Source organism: Phoenix dactylifera, chromosome 7 (genome assembly GCF_051530095.1).
Source record: "Phoenix dactylifera cultivar Ajwa chromosome 7, Ajwa_hap1_PhDact_Kaust_v1.1, whole genome shotgun sequence".
Taxonomy (NCBI): Eukaryota; Viridiplantae; Streptophyta; class Magnoliopsida; order Arecales; family Arecaceae; genus Phoenix; species Phoenix dactylifera.
This window is the reverse complement of record NC_143196.1, coordinates 16,047,361-16,071,365: the sequence shown is the minus strand read 5'-3', so window position 1 is coordinate 16,071,365 and position 24,005 is coordinate 16,047,361.

The window sequence follows — 24,005 nt, the reverse complement described above, 5'->3', positions numbered from 1 at the left end:
ATACCTTTTGGAAGACGAGAATGAGAATTTTCATTCAAGCACAAGACTATGCCTTGTGGAGGGTTATAGTCAAGGGACCACAAGAACCATCACACGTGGTGAATGGCATTCGAGTTCCCAAACCTGAGGAGGATTGGGATGAGAATGATGATAGGATGGCTCAACTCAATTCTAGAGCCATGAACTCATTGTTTTGTTCTCTAGATGTAAATGAGTTCAATAGAGTCTCTACATGCAGTTCCGCTAAGGAAATATGGGATAGGCTTGAAGTTACCCACGAGGGTACAAATCAAGTCAAAGAGTCCAAAGTGAACATTCTAGTTCACAAGTATGAATTGTTTAAGATGGAACCTAATGAAACCATCACATGCATGTTTACATGCTTTACCGAAATTATTAATGGTCTAAAAAGCTTGGGCAAATCTTACACTAACCCCGAACTTGTGAGTAAAATTCTCAGGTCACTGCCAAAAGCATGGGAAGCAAAGGTCACGGCGATTGTAGAAGCCAAAGACCTCAACACCTTGGGGCTAGAACAACTCTTGGGCTCATTGATGACGCATGAGCTCACGATGAAGCAGCATGAAGAAGAGTTGCCAAAGAAAAAGACAATCGCACTCAAGGCTACCTCAAGTGTATGTGCAGAAGAGAGCAGTGAGAGTGAAGAAGAAAGTCAAGATGAGGACTTGGGTTTGATAGTAAGGAAATTTAAAAAGTTCATGAGAAGAAAGAAACCATTCCCAAGAAAGAAATTTGGAGGGAGAAATGATTGGGAAAAAGAAAAAGAAAAAGAAAGAGACCCAATCGTATGCTATGACTGCAAGAGACCGGGACATATTCGTTCCGAATGCCCACAACAAAAGAAGCATTTTGGAAAGAAGAAGAAAAAGGCATTGAAGGCAACATGGGATGATAGTGACACATCATCCTCCGAGGAAGAGAAGGAAGAGACCGCCAATCTATGCTTCATGGCGTTCGAAGACGACGAGGTATGTCAAAACCCAACCATAAATTTTACTTTAGAAGAATTATATGAGGCTTTTCAAGAACTTATGGGTGATTGTAGTATGTTAGGAGCAAAGAATAAAGAATTAAAAGCCTCCAATCAAAAACTAAAGGAAAATATTGAAAACTTATTAATTGAAAAGGAGAGCATTAAAAATATTAACACTACTAACCTAGAAATCAAAAATTCAAAACTGAGCATTGAAAATGAAAAGGCAAAAACACTAATTAAGGAATTAAATCTAAAAGTAAAATCCCTACTCGATAACAATACCTCACTTGCACAAAATGTTGAATCTCTTAAAAAGGATAAGGAAGAACTAGTCAAAGAAAATTTGAATCTTAAGAATGAGGTACACAAATACAAACCAATTGTTGAAAAATTTACACAAAGCTCTGAAAAATTAAATCTTATTCTTTCAAATCAAAGAGCTGTTTTTAATAAAGCCGGATTAGGATATAAAACTAATAAGCAACAAAAATATCTAAAGAATTTCTTTGTAAAAGCAAAAGACGTAAAAACTGAAAAACCAACATGCTTTCTTTGTGGAAAGAATGGACATAAAGCCTACTCTTGTATTCAAAGAAAAATCCAAACTAACAAGAGTACATTTGTAAAAGCTAAAAACATAACTAAAGTATGGGTGCCTAAGGGAACCAACTACACTAACCACGAAGGACCCAAGAAAACTTGGGTACCTAAGAGCTTCACATGATCATTTTGTAGGTATGCCTTGCAGCCGGAAATAAAAAGAGAATGTGGTATCTTGATAGTGGTTGCTCAAGGCATATGACCGGTGACAAGAGTCTCTTCGTCACCTTGGAATTAAAAGAAGGAGGAGTAGTCACATTTGGAGACAATGCTAAAGGCCGAATTATTGGTATTGGTAAAATCTCCATATCACCCTCCTCATTTATTGACAATGTATTGTTGGTTAATGGACTAAAACATAATTTGTTAAGTATAAGTCAATTTTGTGACAAGGGCTTTAAAGTATCATTTGAATCATCACTATGCATAATTGGTAGTCCATTTGACAATGAGATCATACTCACAGGACATAGGCATGGAAATGTTTACATGGTAGATCTTGATGATCTCACCATGAAGGATGGCCAATGTCTTGTAGCCATGAATCCCAAAGTCAATGAGACTAGTTGGTTATGGCATCGTAGGTTAGGGCATGCTAGCATGGATTTAATCTCTAAATTGATCACAAAGGATCTAGTCAAAGGACTACCAAAAATAGACTTTGAAAAGAATAAAATTTGTGCGGCATGTCAATTAGGGAAACAAACAAGAAGTTCTTTCAAGTCTAAGAACATAGTCTCAACATCAAAATCCTTAGAACTAATTCACATGGATTTGTTTGGACCCACTAGAACTGCTAGTCTAGGGGGTAAGAAATTTGGTCTTGTAATTGTTGATGATTTTTCACGTTTTACATGGGTTTCATTTCTTGCACACAAAGATGAGTCCTTTCTCGCTTTTGTCAAGTTTCATAATAAGGTTTCGAATGAACTCAATCTTAAACTAAAAGCAATTAGGAGTGATCATGGTACCGAGTTTGAAAATCAACACTTTGAAAAGTTTTGTGACGAAAATGGTATCAATCACAATTTCTCGGCACCTAGGACACCCCAACAAAATGGGGTGGTAGAAAGGAAGAATCGCACACTAGCAGATATGGCTCGTACCATGTTGTGCGAATCGGATCTACCAAAGTATTTCTGGGCTGAAGCAATAAATACCTCATGTTATATCTTAAATCGTGCTTTAGTTAGATCCATCTTAAAGAAAACACCGTATGAATTGATAAAAGGTAAGAAACCAAATATAAGTTATTTTCATGTTTTCGGTTGTCGATGCTTTATTTTGAATAATGGAAAGGACAATCTCAGTAAATTTAGTGCTAAATCAGATGAGGGGATCTTCTTAGGTTATTCCTCATCTAGTAGAGCATACAGGGTCTTCAACAAGAGAACTCTCGTTGTTGAAGAATCCATTCATGTTGTTTTTGATGAAACTAATGGAGATTCTTCTAGAAAAGAAGAAGATGGTGATGCAGGTATACTTGAAGACCAAATAAAGGAATTCTCCATACAAGACAAACAACATGAGGATGAGGTCAAGGAAGATACAAATCAGCAAGATGAAGAAGGTCAACCTCCATCAAAAATTCAAGATTTTCCTAAAGAATGGAGGTATGCACATGGTCATCCAAAGGATCTAATCCTTGGTGATCCTTCACAAGGTATAAGAACTAGATCCTCTTTAAGAAACACTAGTAATTACCTTGCTTTCGTTTCACAAATAGAGCCTAAATCACTAGAAGAAGCTGAAAAAGATGATAATTGGATGAATGCTATGCAAGAGGAATTAAATCAATTCGAAAGAAATGAAGTTTGGACTCTAATGAAAAGACCCCCTAATGTTTCAATTATAGGTACCAAATGGGTGTATAGAAATAAACTAGATGAAGATGGAATAGTTATAAGAAACAAAGCTAGGCTAGTGGCCAAAGGATATAATCAGGAGGAAGGAATAGATTTTGACGAAACTTTTGCTTCTGTTGCTAGATTAGAGGCTATTAGACTACTTTTAGCATATGCATGCTTCATGGATTTTAAACTTTATCAAATGGATGTAAAAAGTGCATTTTTAAATGGCTATATAATGGAGGAAGTTTATGTAGGACAACCTCCAGGTTTTGAAAATCACTTACATCCAGATTATGTTTATAAATTGCATAAAGCATTGTATGGACTTAAGCAACCCTAGGGCATGGTATGAAAGGTTAAGTAATTTTCTAATTAAGAACAAATTCAAGAGAGGAAATGTAGACAAAACCCTCTTTATTAAAAGAAAAGGAAATGACTTATTGCTTGTACAAATTTATGTGGATGATACAATTTTTGGTGCTACTAATGATAGTTTTTGTCAAGAGTTTGCCAAGCTTATGCAGGGAGAATTTGAAATGAGCATGATGGGTGAGCTCAACTTCTTCCTTGGGTTACAAATAAAACAATCAGAGGAAGGCATCTTCATCAGTCAGTCCAAATACATCAAGGAAATGCTGGAAAAATTCAAGATGAAGGATGCAAAGGAAATCAGCACACCCATGGGCTCAAGTTGCAAGCTAGACAAAGATAAAAAAGGTAAAAGTATAGACTGCAAATTATACAGAGGTATGATAGGCTCTCTACTTTATCTTACTGCTAGTAGACCAGATATATTATTCAGTGTTTGTATGTGTGCTAGATACCAAGCATGTCCTAAGGAATCACACTTGCAAGCTGTTAAGAGAATTTTTAGATATCTAGTAGGGACATCTAATGTAGGCTTATGGTATTCTAAACAATCTGACATAAACTTAATTGCTTATTCCGATGCTGATTTTGCCGGGTGCAAACTCGACAGAAAAAGCACAAGTGGCACATGTCAATTCTTGGATGCCAATTTGGTTTCTTGGTTTAGCAAGAAACAAAATTCAGTTGCTTTGTCCACAGCTGAGGCTGAGTACATTGCAGCTGGAAGCTGTTGTGCCCAAGTTCTTTGGATTAAGCAACAACTTGAAGACTTCGGTATCAAAATGGATAATATACCAATTAAATGTGATAATACAAGTGCAATTAATTTAACAAAAAATCCTGTCCAACACTCTAAGTCAAAGCATATAGAGATTAGGCATCATTTTATTAGGGATCATGTGCTGAAAAATGATGTGATGATTGAATATGTAGGTACAGAAAATCAATTAGCTGATATCTTTACAAAGCCCCTTTGTAAAGAAAGATTCAATTTCTTAAGGAATGCCTTGAGCTTGTATGATCCTAGCAAATGAGTTGAATTTGTATTGGATTACTTTGCTACTCAAACTAGTAATCAACCTCAAGGTAGACATAAGTGAAAACATGAATTCATCTAAGCTAAATGACAAACTGTTTGACTTTCCGGAGGATGGTTACCCTCCCTTGGACTCTTCATGGAGATATTTTCAGAACCTATTTCATAGGTATTCGAAATTTGGTCAAACATTCCTCATTTCAATATTAATAATTCAAAAAAATTAAATTATCAAATTATTATAGGTTGTATCATTAAGGGGGAGGATCACAAACAAATTCACTCTAAGTTTATCAAAAGAGATCATATTGATTAGGGTAATTAAACAAAATTGGAAGAAGATAGAATACAGTCTGAAATTTTTCAGTGCCGGAGACGTCTCTGGCAAATCGCAGAGACGTCCCCCCAAGGGGAGACGTCTCGCCTTAGTCGCGGAGACGTCTCGGGGACCGAATGAGGGTTTTTTTAAATAGGTCGAAATCGCTCGAGCCGACTCGATCTTTCTCCCTCATTTCCGACCAAAACGGAAAACCCTAGCCTCCATTTGCTCTCCACCTCAAATCCCAGCCTCCGTTTGCTCTAAATCACAAACCCTAGCATCCATGGCACCAAAGAAAGCTAGGACAACCCGTGGGAGGCGACCTAGAGTAGCGGCCGACGGTGAGGAACGGCGGGAAGAACCCTCCGCGCCTTCTCCTCCGGTTGCTCCGCCGACCACGACGATTTCCTGTGCAAATCGCACAGTCACGACTGGTAGGTACATCGATTTCTCCTTTTTAGATCATGAGGGGTTCTCTATTGGAGAGAGACTCCGAGCTCAAGGGTGGGAGCACCTCTGCACACTAAATACCTCGACCTATCCCGGCTTAGTTAGAGAGTTTTTTAGCAATATGGCATTAGGGGACCAAGGGTACACTGGATGTGTCCGGGAGACATTAGTGGAAGTAAATGAAGATGTCCTATCCACTGTCCTACAAATCCCTAAGGACGGTGAGGCTCCAACCTCACTTCCCCAAAGGGAATTAGCCCTAAATCTGCTGTTAGGACAAGAGGACTGCGGCCCTCTTGATGTTATCAACTCCCAAGACCTAAACGCCGAAATGAGATTACTTTTAAGTATTGTCAACCGGGTCTTGTTTCCCAAAACCGGTCACTTCGATTTTGTTTCGGAGCGAGACTTAGCTATTATGCATCATATCCTACAAGGGATCCCTCTAAACCTTCCTAGACTCATGCTAAATTACATTGCCCTATGTCATAGGTATTCTAGGTTTAGTATACCCTATGGCATGATCTTTACCTTAATCTTTAAACACTTCAAGGTTCCCATTCCAACAAATGAACCTGCAAAGGCCTTGAGAAACACCGACTACTATAATGAGGGCACAATGAGAAGAATGGAGTTTCATAAGATAGATGGGTCGTGGGTCAAGGTTCCAAAAAGAAAAGCACAAACCATAGAGCCTGAAATCCCACATCATGAGTCTGACCATCACTCTCCTCCACCTAGCCACATGAACATCCCTGATATTCCCTCCAGCTCAGCTGGACCATCCACGTCCATGCCACCACCTCCTCCAGTCAGTGGGCCCTCCTTCCTATCAGAGGATCAGATGCACACCTTAGCATCTGCCATTTGCCAGCAGATAAGGGAGGAGATGAGATCCATGATCTCCACAGAGTTGGCCCCCATCAGAGCTTCACATGAAGGGCTTCTACAAGAGATGAAGGATATTAGAAGTCAGATTGAAGCTACAACACAAGAGATAATTGGCATGGGTGCCACCCAAACCATCAGATCATTAGAGCTCAAGGATAGCTTGAAGAGCATTTCCAAGAGTCTCAAAGAGCTGACAAAACCAGATGGCAACGTGGGCACCTTGGTTGCCCAACTCAGAGGGAGAATTGAAATGGCAACCATAGAGTTTGAAGCACTTGTGGCAGGTTTCCACAAGTCACAGGGAGATCAATTTAAGACCCTCATGGACTCCATCAATGCATTCATAGATGCAGCTTGTAAGGCTTATGCACAAAGTACATCTAGTAGGCCCCATGAGCAACGTCGCCGATGATGGATATCTTGTAGGATCTTCTTTTTGTATTAAAAATCAATACTTGTAATGATTTCTTCTTTTGACTATGTACTGACTTCAAAGGTTTATGATGACATATGAATGAATACAATCTCTTTTGAACACTTTGTGTACATTGCCAATTCTGCGTATGTGTTTCTGTGATTGTGTATGTGATTGTATGATATGCCATAAAAATCTTACCACATACCTTGAGTGTTCAAATTTGATACAAAGAAACAATGCACATAAAACAGGGGGAGCACATCTTGTGATAACTATGTTAAACTAAAAGATAAGTCTGAAATGAATTCCAAAACAAAGGGGAAGTGATATGAATACATTAATAGAAATGACTTGGACAGGGGGAGCACAACTTGAATATCCTTGAGTAAAATGAATGCTGAATTCCACTATAAATTGAGTCTTAAGCACCTAAGGATAATTTGTCCCCTTCATGTTGCTGACAAAAAGGGGGAGTAGATAGTATATGGAATGCAAAATTTATAATAGATATTGAAAGGGGGAGTATGAAAGGGGGAGTAGACATGGATATTGAATATGGAATGCAAAATTTTTTAATCATACTCCAAAGTTGAATTAGGAAAGATAAAATTGAAGAATATTGATTTTAAGATAATTGCCCTTCTGAAAAGAAAGGGGGAGTCAAAAAAGAATCTAGCTTTCAATTATCTTCAGCATCAATATCTCATTTTAACTTGATTCAAACTCAGTTCATATGCCAAAATCATTTAAGAACTATAAAGATCAATCTTATGCACAAGGAAAGAACTGAATTGAGTGATGCACATTGTATCTAGGCCAAAATATTATACTTGTACATCCGATCAAATACTGTGTATATGTTTAAATTTCAAATTTTGCATATACTCAGTGTTTTGTCATCATCAAAAAGGGGGAGATTGTTGACCCCCTAATGGATTTTGATGAATACAAAACACTAGAGCATAATTCCATTATATCTTAACAATTTAATTAAGGAATTCATGTGTTTTATCTAGAATATTGTTGAGAAATGTCTAGGCAAGTTTCCATAATTTTTATGAATTGATTGAAGAACATTTTGAGTTAATGAAAAAGTTTAGGGACAGCCGAGACGTCTCCTAATGGTTTCAGAGACGTCTCTGAGACAAACAGGAAGAACTGGCACACTTGGAGACGTCCCCGGCACCAGCCGAGTCGTCCCCGCGTTAGCGGAGTCGACTCTCTCAGTAGCGGAGTCGACTCTCTCAGTGGCGGCAGAAAGGCAGTTTTCAAGAGATATGCGCGAGACGTCCCCACTGTACGCCGAGTCGTCCCCGCAGGTAAAAAGGAGAGTTCCCGAGTCGTCCCCAAGATAGCCGAGACGACTCTCTCAGGGAATTCCAGAGGACATGTCTTTCGGAGATAAAGAAGCGGAGTCGTCCCCAAGGCAGCGGAGTCGTCCCCACTCAAAAAGTGCAGACAAGCCGAGACGTCCCCGTAAAGTGCCGAGTCGACCCCAGACAACATAAAAAGTAAAATCCTGTAGGCGAGACGTCCCTCGTTGTAGCGGAGACGTCCCCGGAGCGCCTGGGACGCGACTGACAGCTTTTCAGGTTTGGTTTGAATTTTAAATCCTTCTCTTTTTGTTTCTAATGGCTATATTTGCTTTTTGGGCTATAAAAAGGGACCTCTTAAGTGGTTCTCAACAACTCTTCACCAACCAAAAAAGCTAGATCATTCAAGAAAGAAGTTAGAAAGAAAAGCTCAAGGGAGTGAGTGCATTCAAGAAAGGAAATCAAGTATTCTCAAATCTCCCAAGCGATTTCAAGCTCAACCACTCTTGTGCGCTCGGGATTCGAAGCTCACACTCAACCCTACGCGCTCCACCTCGGAAGAATCAATATTTTCCACGCTTCCAACGGCAAAAGGATTCTTCCGGGTTACATTATTCATAATTGTTATATTTGCTTCTTAGAGCTTTTATTTCCTTTTGTAAACTCTTTTATTGTGGTGCTTGTTCCAGTCAAGGGACTTGGAACAAGGGAAAGGCGTCCCAAGCCTAAGAGAAATTGGGAGTTTTAGGGTTTGTTGTGAGCCCGGTGTAAAACAATGAGTTGGGTAGTGAACTCGCAAAACTACCGTACTGTAATCTTGGATTATAGTGGAAATTCCCAAAGGCGCTTTGGGGAGTGGATGTAGGAGCGGTGAAGGCTCCGAACCACTATAAAACCGTGTGTTTGTGGTTGTCTCTTCTTATCTCTTTATCTTTATTTTAGTTCATATATTTGTGTGTTTTATCTTTAATTAGGCAAAAAGTTTTTTAAAAACACCCAATTCACCCCCCTCTTGGGTGACCATCTCTGGGCAACAGGTCGTGTCAATTCTTAGGAGAAAACTTAATCTCTTGGTTTAGCAAGAAACAAAACTCGGTTGCACTATCTACGGCTGAAGCCGAATATGTTGCTGCCGGGAGTTGTTGTGCTCAAATCTTGTAGATTAAACAACAACTTGAAGATTATGGCATTAAACAAGATAAAATTCTCATTAACTGTGATAATACAAGTGCCATCAATCTAACTAAAAATCCAATTCAGCATTCAAGAACTAAACACATTGAGATAAGACATTAATTCATAAGAGATCATGTACTGAATGATGATGTGACACTTCAATTTGTTTGTACTGATGATCAACTTGCTGATATCTTCACAAAACCTTTGAGTGAAGATCGATTTTGCATACTTAGAAGAGGGTTAGGAGTGATTGATCCATTCTAGTGATACTCTCCTCTAGTTCATTAATGTAGAGGATTAGTTCATGTTGGACATAGGATCTCTTGTCTGTGATCATCGAATTAGTTCTTAAATCCTGGATAAGTCCATAACTCTCTCTTTTGGCACGAAAATAACAAGATTTTTGGGTGTGTGCCAGAGTTCGAGTCGACTCGGATACATTTTAGAGTCGACTCATGGGGGAGTCGACTCGCTCATATTTGGGAGTCGACTCGAGCTAGAGTCGACTCGCGACTTATTAGAGTCGACTCGAGGTCGGAAATCCGATTTTTTTACCCTAATCGAAATGTTCAATCCTCACTTCTATTCACAGCCGACACTGTTCCAAAACCCTAGAGCCGTCTCCGACCACGTCTCCGACCCATTCTAGGTCTTCTCCATCGAGTTTTTCCTCCATTTTCCTAGTCCTTCTCCCGTGTTTAGGTCAAAAATGCCTAGGAAAGCAGTTGTCCCAAGCCGGAAGAGACCTCTCTCTGCGAGCGGGGCCGAGCGACGGTCAAAGGCTCGGAACAAACCCGCGAGGCCACCACCTCCGGTTTCTTCCCCGCCTAGGCCGGTTCCCTCGCGTCCGTGCGCCGGGAGGGCAGTCTCCACCGGGAGAAAAGTCAACTTTGACTTCCTCTCCCGGGAAGGTTTCACCCTAGGGCATCATCTCAGGGTACAAGGGCTAGAGTTTTTTTGTTCCTTAGACCTCCCAACTTACTCGGGGTTAGTTAGGAAATTTTATGGGACTGTAGCCCGAGGTAGTGGTGGTATCCAGGGAACCGTAGCGGGTGTCCCTGTATTCATCTCGGACTTCATTGCTCAAGTCCTCCATCTTTTCCGAGAAGGGATCTCTCCCAGTCACCCCCTTGATAGGACTGAGGCCCTTACGATCGTATTAGGGAGTCCTCCACAGTCCCCCATAGAGGAGGTGTTCGCAAATCAGCTGTCGGCTGAAATGCGGCTTCTCCTTAGTGTCATCTCTAGGACTCTCTTTCCAAAGACTGGCAGGTTTGACTTTATCTCTGAGAGGGACCTAGCCCTGATGTACCATATACTCCAGGACACTCCTGTTAGATGTATGCCCTAGAAGCCAATTTGGCTGACACATTGTTGATTCTAGGGACATAATTTTGTACTTGACTATTTATTATTGAATAAATAAAAGGCATCTTTTCATTCATATTGTTTATGTGTCTATGAATCGTCCAAGAAATTAATAAGATGATGATACATATTCTCAATAGTTGAGAATTTGAGCCATGTATCATTGGTGATTAATTTCTAAATGCTCCTGATCAATGGATCATCACGAGGACGGTGATCGATCCGATCAGTGCACAGATCACTTTTCTTCTGGATGGACGAGACTTGAGTCCACAGTGTAGGGACACTGAAGTGATAGTGCAGGTGCTTGTTAGAGAACAAGGGTACTGAGCGTGACCAAGACAAGAAGTCACTTGGATGTCTATCCACTCGTCAGTGACTTGCTTGATGTTGCAGTAGTGTGACTGGTCCTTTGACCTGCGGTGCTTCGGCTACTCACAGTAAGGTTATTGTAGTTTGACTGCACACATACATGGTCTCTAGCCATATGGGTCCATGCAGTGTAGATTGGCTGCAGTAAGTTCACTGTAGGAGTAGGGTATGCACCTATAAGGAATCTATCGACCTTGATAGAAGAGGAGTGATCCTATGTGATTTGTTAGACTGAGTTCTAAGACCTTGGCCAGGGCAGTAATATAAAGTGGAGAAAGAGTTTTCCACTATCGAACTCAAGTCGAATAAATCTTGACATATGACAGACGATGGGGTTTGACGAGTTGTCCATGACCTCCGTCCTGTAGGGATCCACGATAGTAGAAATGTATCACATGTTAACTGCACCTAGAGGTTCATCATTCCATTCTGCTGGGTAGCCACTACATGCTGCTAGGTGTCACTGGTGGATGGTGGGACTCACAGGGATTATCTCGATGATCGATAAATCCTAATGAGTTGAGTTGGAATCGTTCCAACCCATTGAAAGGAGTTTTCAATGATATTGAGATAGAGATCACAATATATCTCACTACCAGTCAGAATAGAACCTATGGGGTCACACACACTAGAAGTATTGACCGATCCGATGGTTGAAATCGTGATTAAGAATCACAAGTAATCAATTTGATTGATAAAGAAGTTGAAGAAGGAACCAAGGGAATTAATTAATTGGACTTGAAACAAGAGTCCTACTTCGGGTAGGATTCCTAGAATCCTAATTGGATTAGGACTGGGAATCCTAGTTGGAGTAGGACTGGGATTCCTACTTGGAATAGGATTCCTACAATCCTAATGAGATTAGGAATTTTGAATTAAAATAGGATTCCTACTTGGAGTAGGATTCCTAGAAATCCTAATTAGATTAGAACTTCGGATTCAAATAGAGTCCTAATTGGATTAGGACTGAAATTAAACAAATCCTAATTGGATTAGGATTCCTTAAGTCTAAATTAATTAATAATCTAATGAATCAACATGACTCCTAATTGGATTATGATTGAAGAGTTCAATTGAGTCATGGTTCATTCAATTCCTAGTTGGATTAGGACTAGCATAGATTGAACCCAATTGGCTAATCCTAATTGGATTGGGATTAAACCATAAGAGAGGCACCCAATCCTCTTTGGAAGAGGATTAGGGCATCACAAGAAGGAGGGATCACGCCCCTCCTCCTCTCCTTGTGTGCGGCATGAAGAGAGGGGCCGGCGCCCCCCCTTCTCTCTTTGGAAAACCATCTAGGGCTCCTACTTTGGAGGAGCCCTTGATGGCTATAAAAGGCACCATGAGTCCGGCGCCCTAGGGCATTGGAATCCTTTTCCTCCTCTTCAAGCCGTGGAAGCCCCCTCTCTTCCTCTTTAGTTGCAGCCGCAAGCAAGGGTAGAAGCTCACCAAGTGTTGGCGGCCTCCTCCTCTACCCTTTCTTCATCCAACGCAAGCAACAGAAGAAGGCTGCGTAGGGGCTCATCTTCTTCCTCTTCTTCATCCTTCTTCTTCCTCCTCTCAAGCACTTTCAAGAGTTGAAAGAATGAGAGGAGATCAGCCATCAAAAAGCTATCTCTGCAAGGGAGCTAGCACCCCGGTGAGATAGAAAGCTTGGATCGGATCCTGCTTCGTGTGGATACCCGTAGAGGCCGGACGTTTGAACGGCTTCAAGCGAACCCTCTTCCAAAACCACGAATTCAGATTTGCGGTGATCATCTACCCACGCAAGGTGAAGATTTGATCTTCCTATTAGTTTTAAAAGTTTTAATTCTTACCTAATTACGAAAGGTCTCGAAACAACGTTCATGCGATGAACGTCGAACCCGTGCATGCCGATTCCGCTGCCATCTAATTTAATTTTGAAATATCAGCGGCATGGGCGGGTTCCCAACAGTGGTATCAGAGCCTAGGCTTCGTAGATTAAGGTAAGAATTAAATATCTAAAGGCTTATTAGATCTGAAAATTGAATGATCATGCATGCTGAAAAATTCTGCATGCAGATTTTTCAGGGGTGCTGATTTTTGCATGCTGATTTTTATGTGATAAAAAGATGATTCTAATTGCATTGTTAATGGGATTACAAAGTTTAGAATCATGATTAGCATGATCAGCGACCTATGTCATGATATAATCAGTTAGTTTTCAGATATGAAAATTATAATTGTTGCATACGGTGATGATCATAGGATTCAAACCCTTTTGGTATCAAATGTAATGACCTGCGATGTGATCTGCGATGTCATGTAATTTTTCAGATGCTTGCATGCATCTTGTTTGATGTTTTGAGAGGCCTGCGTGCCTCCTAAAAGGAGATGTAAATTATTTTTATTTTTATTTTACATCTGGTTGTATTTCTGTGATGTAATGTACATCAATGATCAAGTTGAAGCAAAGGCATGAGATGAAAGGTGATCTAAGCGGTTGATGGCGATGGGATCAAGAGTTGATCAAGGATCGAATCAAGGTGGCTTGGAACCAATTCAAGAGTTGAAGACTACTTGATCGATTGATGTGCATGTGCTTGTAATACGACCTAATTAGAATCCATGATCATCACCTAGTTAAAGTTTAGCTTTAATTTGATGCTGCGATTATAACTGCCTGTGATGTGCCGTTTGCATGTGATGTAAATGCGAGTCGGGTAGATAGGTTTACATGTGATGTAGCAAACCCAATTGAGACCTAAATCAAAACCTCCTCAATCAAGTCGAGAGTGAACCGACATGAGCAAGTCATATTAGATTAATTGATCTAATTGGTGTCTAGGAAAGCATGAAAGGTGGTTACTTAATTAGGACCTTACTCTCTGAGTAAGGGGAGCCTCCCACCTGCTTACCTGGCCAATTATTCGATTACCTCTTATGAAGGGCTCAAGTTGCAAACACTAAGATCTGATTAACCAATATTAAGTCAATAGGTCTTCCACTGTAGTAGAGCTGCTAAGGCCTTTCTGATGTTGATTTGTCTCGGCTGGACACAGTGGTCAAGTTGCATCGGAGGGCTGGACCTCTCTATAGACATGAGATGTTGTAGGGTAAAGGTGGGGTTGGGCACCAATAACTGTTAGGTGAGGACCCAATGACGACTTTATTCCTACGGTTATACGGTGGGTCTGACTTAACTAAGAAATGGGACCAATAACTGTTAGGTGAGGTCTTCATGGCTTAGAGACCAAGTTACACTGCAACATGCTTGAGAAGCATTGTACAAGAGTTGTACACTCATCCATCTATGTGTCACCAATAACTGTTAGGTGAGGTGGCATATAAATCGGTGGGACCGCAGTACCCACTAGAAACCCTAGTCGTGTGGGATTTCCGTTTTCCTACCAGGGGAGTGTGAGGAATTCGAGAAAATAGTGGGAGTTACATTTGTTCTAAAAGACCTTAGAACAGATTAGGATCAAGTACAAAAGTCTAACTAGAATCTTTACTCTCTGCAGATACAATGTCAGCTTCAAACCCTTTGACCCGTATTCTTGAGACCAACCGACTGACCGGAACCAATTACAAAGACTGGCTTAGAAATCTCAAAATAGTTTTGGACTGTGAGAAGATAGGCTACATACTCGATTCAGATATCCCCACACTACCAGCACGTCCTACTGATGTTCAGCGTGAAATGCATAAAAAGTGGTTGGATGATGACATTAGAGTAAAATGCTATATGATGGCATCCATGTCTAATGAACTCCAATGCCAGCATGAAAATATAAAGACTGCTAGGGACATACTGGCACACCTGCAAGAGTTGTATGGTGAGCAGAGTCGCACAGCTCGTTTTGAAGTGTCCAAGAGGCTTTTCAAAGCGAAGATGCGCGAGGGGCAGTCTGTCCATGATCACGGTCTGACCATGATCAAGGACCTAGAGGAGCTTGAGAAGCTCGGTATGGACATGCACAAGGAATTGCAAGTGGATTTGATCCTACAGTCACTTCCTGATTCATTTGGTCAGTTTATAGTAAACTACCACATGAATAAGATTGAATGCACTAAGACTGAACTAATCAACATGTTGGTAACTGCTGAGGGAGCCTTGAAAGGTTCAAGGGGCAATGTCCTTGCTGCTGAGTTGACTTCTGGTTCCAAGAGAAAGTCTACTTGGAAGAAAAAGAAGCCTGCTAAGAAGCAGAAGAAAGACAAGAAGCCAAAGAAGGAAGTTCAAAAGTAAAAGGCTAACGACAAAGGAAAATGTTTCCACTGCAATGTCGAAGGCCACTGGAAGAGAAACTGTCCTTCATACCTCGAGAGCCTGAAGAACAAGAAAGGTGACACACCTTCAGAAGGTATAGACTTGCTCATAATTGAAACTAATCTAACGGTTTCTTCTACTTCTAGTTGGGTTATAGATTCTGGTTCTAGTGCTCATCTGTGCACTACCATGCAGGGTCTAAAGAAAAGTAGAAGGCTGGCGGAAGGTGCGGTAACCCTTAGGGTTGGCAACGGGGCAAAAGTTGTTGCTGTGGCTGTGGGCACCTACCATCTGCGACTACCGTCTGGATTTAGTTTAATGCTTAGAGACTGCTATTATGTACCTGTTGCTAGCAGAAATTTGATTTCTGTTTCATGTCTAGCACAGGAAGGTCGTATTTTTACATTTGACAAAGACTGCTGTTCTATTTATTTGAGAAATAAAATAGTCGCACGTGGTTTCATGATTGACAGTCTCTATCATTTACATATGGATGTATCTGTGAATGTTACCGAGCAAGATGTGAGTGCCAAAGGATCCAAAAGATCCAGAGATGAGATAAACCAAAGATATTTGTGGCACCTCAGACTTGGCCATATTGGAGAGGATAGGATGAACAAAATGGATAAAGATGGGCTTCTCGGCTCATTGACTTCCGAGTCATATCCAGTTTGCGAGTCCTGTCTTCAAGGAAAAATGGCTAGACTGCCCTTTGTAGGACATGGGGAGAGGACCACTGAAATACTTACCCTAGTACATACAGATGTATGTGGCCCATTCGATGTGCTAGCCAGGGGACGTTATTCTTACTTCATTACCTTTACCGATGATTATTCACGGTATGGATATGTGTATCTTATGAGACACAAGTCTGAATCCTTTGAAAAGTTCAAAGAGTTCAAGAATGAAGTAGAAAAACAAACTGAAAAACCTCTTAAGGCTCTTCGATCAGATCGAGGAGGAGAATACCTTAGTGGGGAATTCCGGGACTATCTTAAAGAAAACGGCATAGTCTCACAATGGACACCTCCGGGTACACCTCAACTCAACGGGGTGTCAGAGAGGAGGAATCGGACCCTATTGGATATGGTCAGGTCCATGATGAGCTTCACTGATTTACCTATGTTCCTTTGGGGAGATGCCTTACTCAGCGATTTATTTATTGAATAGAGTTCCCTCTAAATCCGTTCCTACCACACCGTATGAGATATGGCATGGTAAGAAACCAAGTCTGGGTCATCTCAAGATTTGGGGATGTCCGGCCCACGTCAAGCGACTACAGGCGGACAAGTTAGAGGCTAGGACCATAAGTGCTCGTTTTATAGGATATCCTAAAGAGTCATTAGGATACAATTTTTACATCTCAGAGGATCACAATGTGTTTGTGAGCCGTCATGCCATCTTCTTGGAAAATCAGTTTATCCTTGATAGAGGCAGTGGGAGGAAAATTGAGCTTGAAGAGAAAGTCTCTGAAAAGCAACGAGTCATGGATCCTATTGAACCCATTCATAAAGAGCCAGTACACGATGTCCCTCAACCACCTCGTAGATCTAGTAGGGTCTCCCATCCTCCCGATAGATACTTAGGTATACTTGAAGAGGATACCGAGGAAATGTTCCTAGTGGGAGATAGGGATCACATACAGGATCCCAAAACCTACAACGAGGCGATATCTGATATCGATTCCGAGAAATGGCTGGAAGCTATGAAGTCAGAGTTAGACTCCATGCATTCCAACCAAGTCTGGACCTTAGTAGACCCACCAGAAGGTATTGTACCTATTGGATGCAAATGGATCTACAAAAGGAAGATAGGTTCGGATGGAGAGGTAGAGACCTATAAGGCAAGGCTTGTGGCGAAAGGGTATAGTCAGCGCGAAGGCATTGACTATCAGGAGACCTTTTCACCTGTAGCCATGCTAAAATCCATCCGAACATTGCTTGCCATTGCAGCATTTCATGATTATGAAATCTGGCAGATGGATGTGAAAACTGCTTTCCTGAATGGATATTTTGATGAAAATATCTATATGGAACAGCCTTTGGATTTCACTTCCAGTGATGGAGATCACAAGGTCTGCAAGCTGCAAAGGTCCATCTATGGACTAAAGCAAGCATCTCGGAGTTGGAACACTCGTTTCGATGACGCAATCAAAATGTTTGATTTCATCAAAAACGAAGAGGAACCGTGTGTTTACAAAAAGGGTTAGTGGGAGTGCTGTCGTTTTTCTCGTACTGTACGTAGATGACATTCTCCTGATAGGGAATGATATTCCCATGCTAACCTCGGTTAAGGTCTGGTTGTCAAAAGAATTCTCCATGAAAGACCTTGGGGAAGCATCCTATATTTTGGGAATAAAGGTCTATAGAGATAGATCTAAAAGGATGCTTGGCCTTTCACAGAAGATGTACATAGAGGGGGTGCTGAAGAAGTTCAGCATGGAAAACTCCAAGAGGGGTTTCTTACCCCTTAGGCATGGAATTCATCTCTCCAAGAAGATGTGCCCCAACACATCTGAAGAGATTCAACGCATGAGCAAGATTCCCTATGCATCGGCAATAGGAAGCCTCATGTATGCCATGCTATGTACACGACCTGATATAGCTCTTGCTGTGAGTGTCACAAGCAGATATCAGTCGAATCCAGGTGAAGAACACTGGATAGCTGTGAAGAACAGTCTTAAGTACTTGAGAAGAACTAAGGACATGTTCTTGGTCTTTGGGAGAAGATCAGAGTTGAAGGTAGAAGGATGCACACATATTGATGATAGAAAGTCTACATCAGAATATGTGCAATTGTGATTCAGTAAATTGGAAGAGTTCCAAACAACCGATCATTATAGATTCTACCTTAGAAGCTGAATGTTAAGCCGTATCTAAGGGTGCAGTAGAAACCTTCTGATTAAAAGTTAATTGCAGAGTTAGGTGTAATGTCATCAGATGCCATAACACTTTACTGCGATAATATTGGCACCATAGCACTAGCTATGGAGCCATGGTCTCATCAGAAGTCCAAGCACATAGAGCGGCGCTTCCATTTCATACGCGACTATGATGTAGAGGTGCAGAGAGTAGACTCCGCGGATAACGTGGCAGACCCGTTCACTAAGCAGCTGAGTCAGCAAAAGACTGAAGCCCACCTTGAGAAGATGGGCCTAAGATATATGACCAATTGGCTTTAGTGCAAGTGGGAGATTGTTAGATGTATGCCCTAGAAGCCAATTTGGCTGACACATTGTTGATTCTAGGGACATAATTTTGTACTTGACTATTTATTATTGAATAAATAAAAGGCATCTTTTCATTCATATTGTTTATGTGTCTATGAATCGTCCAAGAAATTAATAAGATGATGATACATATTCTCAAGAGTTGAGAATTTGAGCCATGTATCATTGGTGATTAATTTCTAAATGCTCCTGATCAATGGATCATCACGAGGACGGTGATCGATCCGATCAGTGCACAGATCACTTTTCTTCTGGATGGACGAGACTTGAGTCCACAGTGTAGGGACACTGAAGTGATAGTGCAGGTGCTTGTTAGAGAACAAGGGTACTGAGCGTGACCAAGACAAGAAGTCACTTGGATGTCTATCCACTCGTCAGTGACTTGCTTGATGTTGCAGTAGTGTGACTGGTCCTTTGACCTGCGGTGCTTCGGCTACTCACAGTAAGGTTATTGTAGTTTGACTGCACACATACATGGTCTCTAGCCATATGGGTCCATGCAGTGTAGATTGGCTGCAGTAAGTTCACTGTAGGAGTAGGGTATGCACCTATAAGGAATCTATCGACCTTGATAGAAGAGGAGTGATCCTATGTGATTTGTTAGACTGAGTTCTAAGACCTTGGCCAGGGCAGTAATATAAAGTGGAGAAAGAGTTTTCCACTATCGAACTCAAGTCGAATAAATCTTGACATATGACAGACGATGGGGTTTGACGAGTTGTCCATGACCTCCGTCCTGTAGGGATCCACGATAGTAGAAATGTATCACATGTTAACTGCACCTAGAGGTTCATCATTCCATTCTGCTGGGTAGCCACTACATGCTGCTAGGTGTCACTGGTGGATGGTGGGACTCACAGGGATTATCTCGATGATCGATAAACCCTAATGAGTTGAGTTGGAATCGTTCCAACCCATTGAAAGGAGTTTTCAATGATATTGAGATAGAGATCACAATATATCTCACTACCAGTCAGAATAGAACCTATGGGGTCACACACACTAGAAGTATTGACCGATCCGATGGTTGAAATCGTGATTAAGAATCACAAGTAATCAATTTGATTGATAAAGAAGTTGAAGAAGGAACCAAGGGAATTAATTAATTGGACTTGAAACAAGAGTCCTACTTCGGGTAGGATTCCTAGAATCCTAATTGGATTAGGACTGGGAATCCTAGTTGGAGTAGGACTGGAATTCCTACTTGGAATAGGATTCCTACAATTCTAATGAGATTAGGAATTTTGAATTAAAATAGGATTCCTACTTGGAGTAGGATTCCTAGAAATTCTAATTAGATTAGGACTTCGGATTCAAATAGAGTCCTAATTGGATTAGGACTAAAATTAAACAAATCCTAATTGGATTAGGATTCCTTAAGTCTAAATTAATTAATAATCTAATGAATCAACATGACTCCTAATTGGATTAGGATTGAAGAGTTCAATTGAGTCATGGTTCATTCAAGTCCTAGTTGGATTAGGACTAGCATAGATTGAACCCAATTGGCTAATCCTAATTGGATTGGGATTAAACCATAAGAGAGGCACCCAATCCTCTTTGGAAGAGGATTAGGGCATCACAAGAAGGAGGGATCACGCCCCTCCTCCTCTCCTTGTGTGCGGCATGAAGAGAGGGGCCGGCGCCCCCCCTTCTCTCTTTGGAAAACCATCTAGGGCTCCTACTTTGGAGGAGCCCTTGATGGCTATAAAAGGCACCATGAGGCCGGCGCCCTAGGGCATTGGAATCCTTTTCCTCCTCTTCAAGCCGTGGAAGCCCCCTCTCTTCCTCTTTAGTTGCAGCCGCAAGCAAGGGTAGAAGCTCACCAAGTGTTGGTGGCCTCCTCCTCTACCCTTTCTTCATCCAACGCAAGCAACAGAAGAAGGCTGCGTAGGGGCTCATCTTCTTCCTCTTCTTCATCCTTCTTCTTCCTCCTCTCAAGCACTTTCAAGAGTTGAAAGAATGAGAGGAGATCAGCCATCAAAAAGCTATCTCTGCAAGGGAGCTAGCACCCCGGTGAGATAGAAAGCTTGGATCGGATCCTGCTTCGTGTGGATACCCGTAGAGGCCGGACGTTTGAACGGCTTCAAGCGAACCCTCTTCCAAAACCACGAATTCAGATTTGCGGTGATCATCTACCCGCGCAAGGTGAAGATTTGATCTTCCTATTAGTTTTAAAAGTTTTAATTCTTACCTAATTACGAAAGGTCTCGAAACAACGTTCATGCGATGAACATCGAGCCCGTGCATGCCGATTCCGCTGCCATCTGATTTAATTTTTGAAATATCAGCGGTATGGGCGGGTTCCCAACAACTCCTATCAACTTTCCTAAACTTATCTACAAATATATCTGTGAACCCCTAGATAAGTCGAGGTTGAGTCTCCCTTACGATATGCTTTTCACTCTCATCTTTAGGAAGTTAGATGTACCTATTCCTGAGGGGGAACCCTCTCGCTCACTGCGTCACACAGATCGCATGGGTGAGGGGACTCTCCATCGGATGGGATTTCATAGAGTTGAGGGAGTCTGGGTACGGAGACCATCCACTTCATCTGACCCAACCACTCATCACTCTCCTGCCTCTGACCATGACCAGGACCACTATACAGATCTTCCCACCCATCCTTCTACCTCTGGTCCTACACATACAGAGCCCTCCACCTCCACTGCCCCATCTTCTCAGCAGCAGCCACTGGAGGTCCGGATATCTTCTGAGCAGCTCCGAGAGTTGCGGCAGAAGATAGTGAGGGATCTGAGAGATGATCTGCTGAGGGAGCTCCGAGGTCCTCAGAGTGCTCCCTCCACCGAGCTAGTTCCCTCCTTAGCAGCCGTGACAGAGATGGTTGCAAATCTGAAGGAGGAGATATTCAACATTCGAAGCCTAGTTCAAGGTCAATACTGGAACATAAGTGACGTCAAGGACGACACAAGGGAGATGCGAGATAGCATCAGACATGAGCTAGGCAACCAGAGTCAGGGACTAGCCAATGTACTGATCTTCAAACTTGACACCCTCCAGGAGAGTGTGAACAACATTTCTTCGATTCAGTCTAGAACCACCTCGGAGATTCTCGAACAACTGGGGAACGTCAATGAGGGGTTAAGCATGGTCATCAAACACACTAGACTGAGCAAGGGAGCCACATCCTCCACCACAAAGAAACTCTAGTGTTTTTGTTCTTTTTACTTTATGATGTACAGTCCCTTGAGGACTTCTTTTGATATGTAATTACAATTGTACTCAAATTAGCATCAATACAATGAGTAGACACCTTCTTACAAAACTGTGCAATACTTTTCTGTGTTCTGCGCTTCTTTTTGCTATGATGACAAAAAGGGGGAGAAAATGATATGAATTGAAAATGTGATGTTTTGAAATATAAAGAAAAAAAACCCTTAAAGCAAAACGTAATTTGTTCTAAGTGGATTCGATACCTCGAGGCTCATTATCTCTCTGTTGGGGCTCCTAAAGGAGTAATCTCCAGAATCTATTCAAGGGATATTCGGAGATTAATTGAATCATACTCAAGAACAAATTGTCAGACTTTCCCTCTAAAACCAAAAATTTAAGCTCAAAAGCTTCAAGACATTAAAAGAAAATTCAGAGAATCTAAACAAAATTGAATGCATATGTTGAGGAGGAGAATCTAAAATCTTAAGAAAGCAAAATCATTAACTACATATAAGTCAAACAATTGATTGCATGATATGAAGGCTTATATAATTCCAAATGAAAGGGGGAGCTTTAATTTACTGATCCATACCTTTCAATTCTGGATAGATTAAAATAACCAGACATTTGAATTCATTTCAAAACTTTTACTGAATGACTGAGCAATTCACTTCAAAAATATTCAATGTTTTGTCATCATCAAAAAGGAGGAGATTGTGGAGTGATTGATTATAACCCTATTTGATTTTGATGAGCACAAAGCCATTTAGTATATTTTATGTTATACTAATGAATTCAATCCAGCATATCAGGCAAAATTTGTAAGAATCCTCTTTTGAGTGCAAGTGGAAATCAGATTAAGTCAAGGGCTGAACCTCGAGTCGACTTCGGAGGATTTCGAGTCGACTCCAAGTATTTCAGATGTTTTGGCACAGGCTCGAGACGACTCCGGCACACTGCGAGTCGACTCCGACTGAAAACAGACAGCAGGACAGAAAAATAAATCTCAGACCCTGTCACCGAGTCGACTCTTGAAGAATTCGAGTCGACTCCGATGCTTGCCGAGTCGACCCTCGATAGTTCCGAGTCGACTCCAAGGAGTAACAGGCAGAAAGATAGAGAAGTTGTTTTTGGACTCTGAGAGCCGAGTCGACTCCAGAAGAACTCGAGTCGACTCCAACGGTTGGCGAGTCGACTCCAAAGAAAGCAAGAGTCGACTCTCAGAGGAATGCAAGACTAAAAGTCAGAGAGCCAACTTCGGTCTCTGAGAGCCGAGTCGACTCCCGCAAAGTCCGAGTCGACTCCGAGGCAGTTCAACTCCAACGACAGAAGAGCAGTTTTTCGGTCTCTGAGAGCCGAGTCGACTCCCGCAAAGTCCGAGTCGACTCCGAGGCAGTTCAACTCCAAAAATAGAAGACCAGTTTTTCAGGCTCTGAGAGCCGAGTCGACTCCAAGAGAATCCGAGTCGACTCGAGGAAGTAAACCCGAAAGAAAGATCTCTGGATTCCTGAAACAGAGTCGTCTCCTGATGGCAGAGTCATCTCCGGATATTGGCGAGTCGACTCCAAGTTTAGCCGAGTCGACTCCAGAACGGGACAGCACTTTATTTCAAATTTTGAACAGTAGGCGAGTCGTCTCCAGTAAAGCATGAGTCGACTCCAGCAACAGCCGAGTCGACTCCAGATCGAGCGAGTCGACTCCGATCCCAACGGACACTGTGTTAGAAATTGCAGATTGTGCAGAACGGCTCTAAAAGTGTGTCTAACGGCTAGTTTTCGATGGGGATTGCTTAAATAGCCAGATTGAACAGTAATACTCACGAAGTAAGAGACTCCATTTAAAGCAAAAGGGATTTCCACCTACAAAAGCCTCTCTAGAGTAAATACAAGAGAAAGAAGGAAGAAGTGCATTGAAGTCCATCCTCCAAACGTCTTCCTCGCATTCAAGGCTCCCTTCTGACAGCAAATCTTCAGCACATTCAAGAGGAGTTGCAGAGTTTGAGAAGCCCCTTTCTCCACATCCAAAAATCTGTTTGAGGGCTTCTTTGTTCATATTGTTTATATACGCTTTTCAAGAAGCTATCCTTGTACTCTTTTCAAACTGGTTTTCTTACTTGATTCAATCAGGGGATTGAATCAAGGGTGTTAAGGTTGGTTGGTGAGCCGAGGGTAAAACGAACGTGTAAGGGTTCGATTGTGATCCC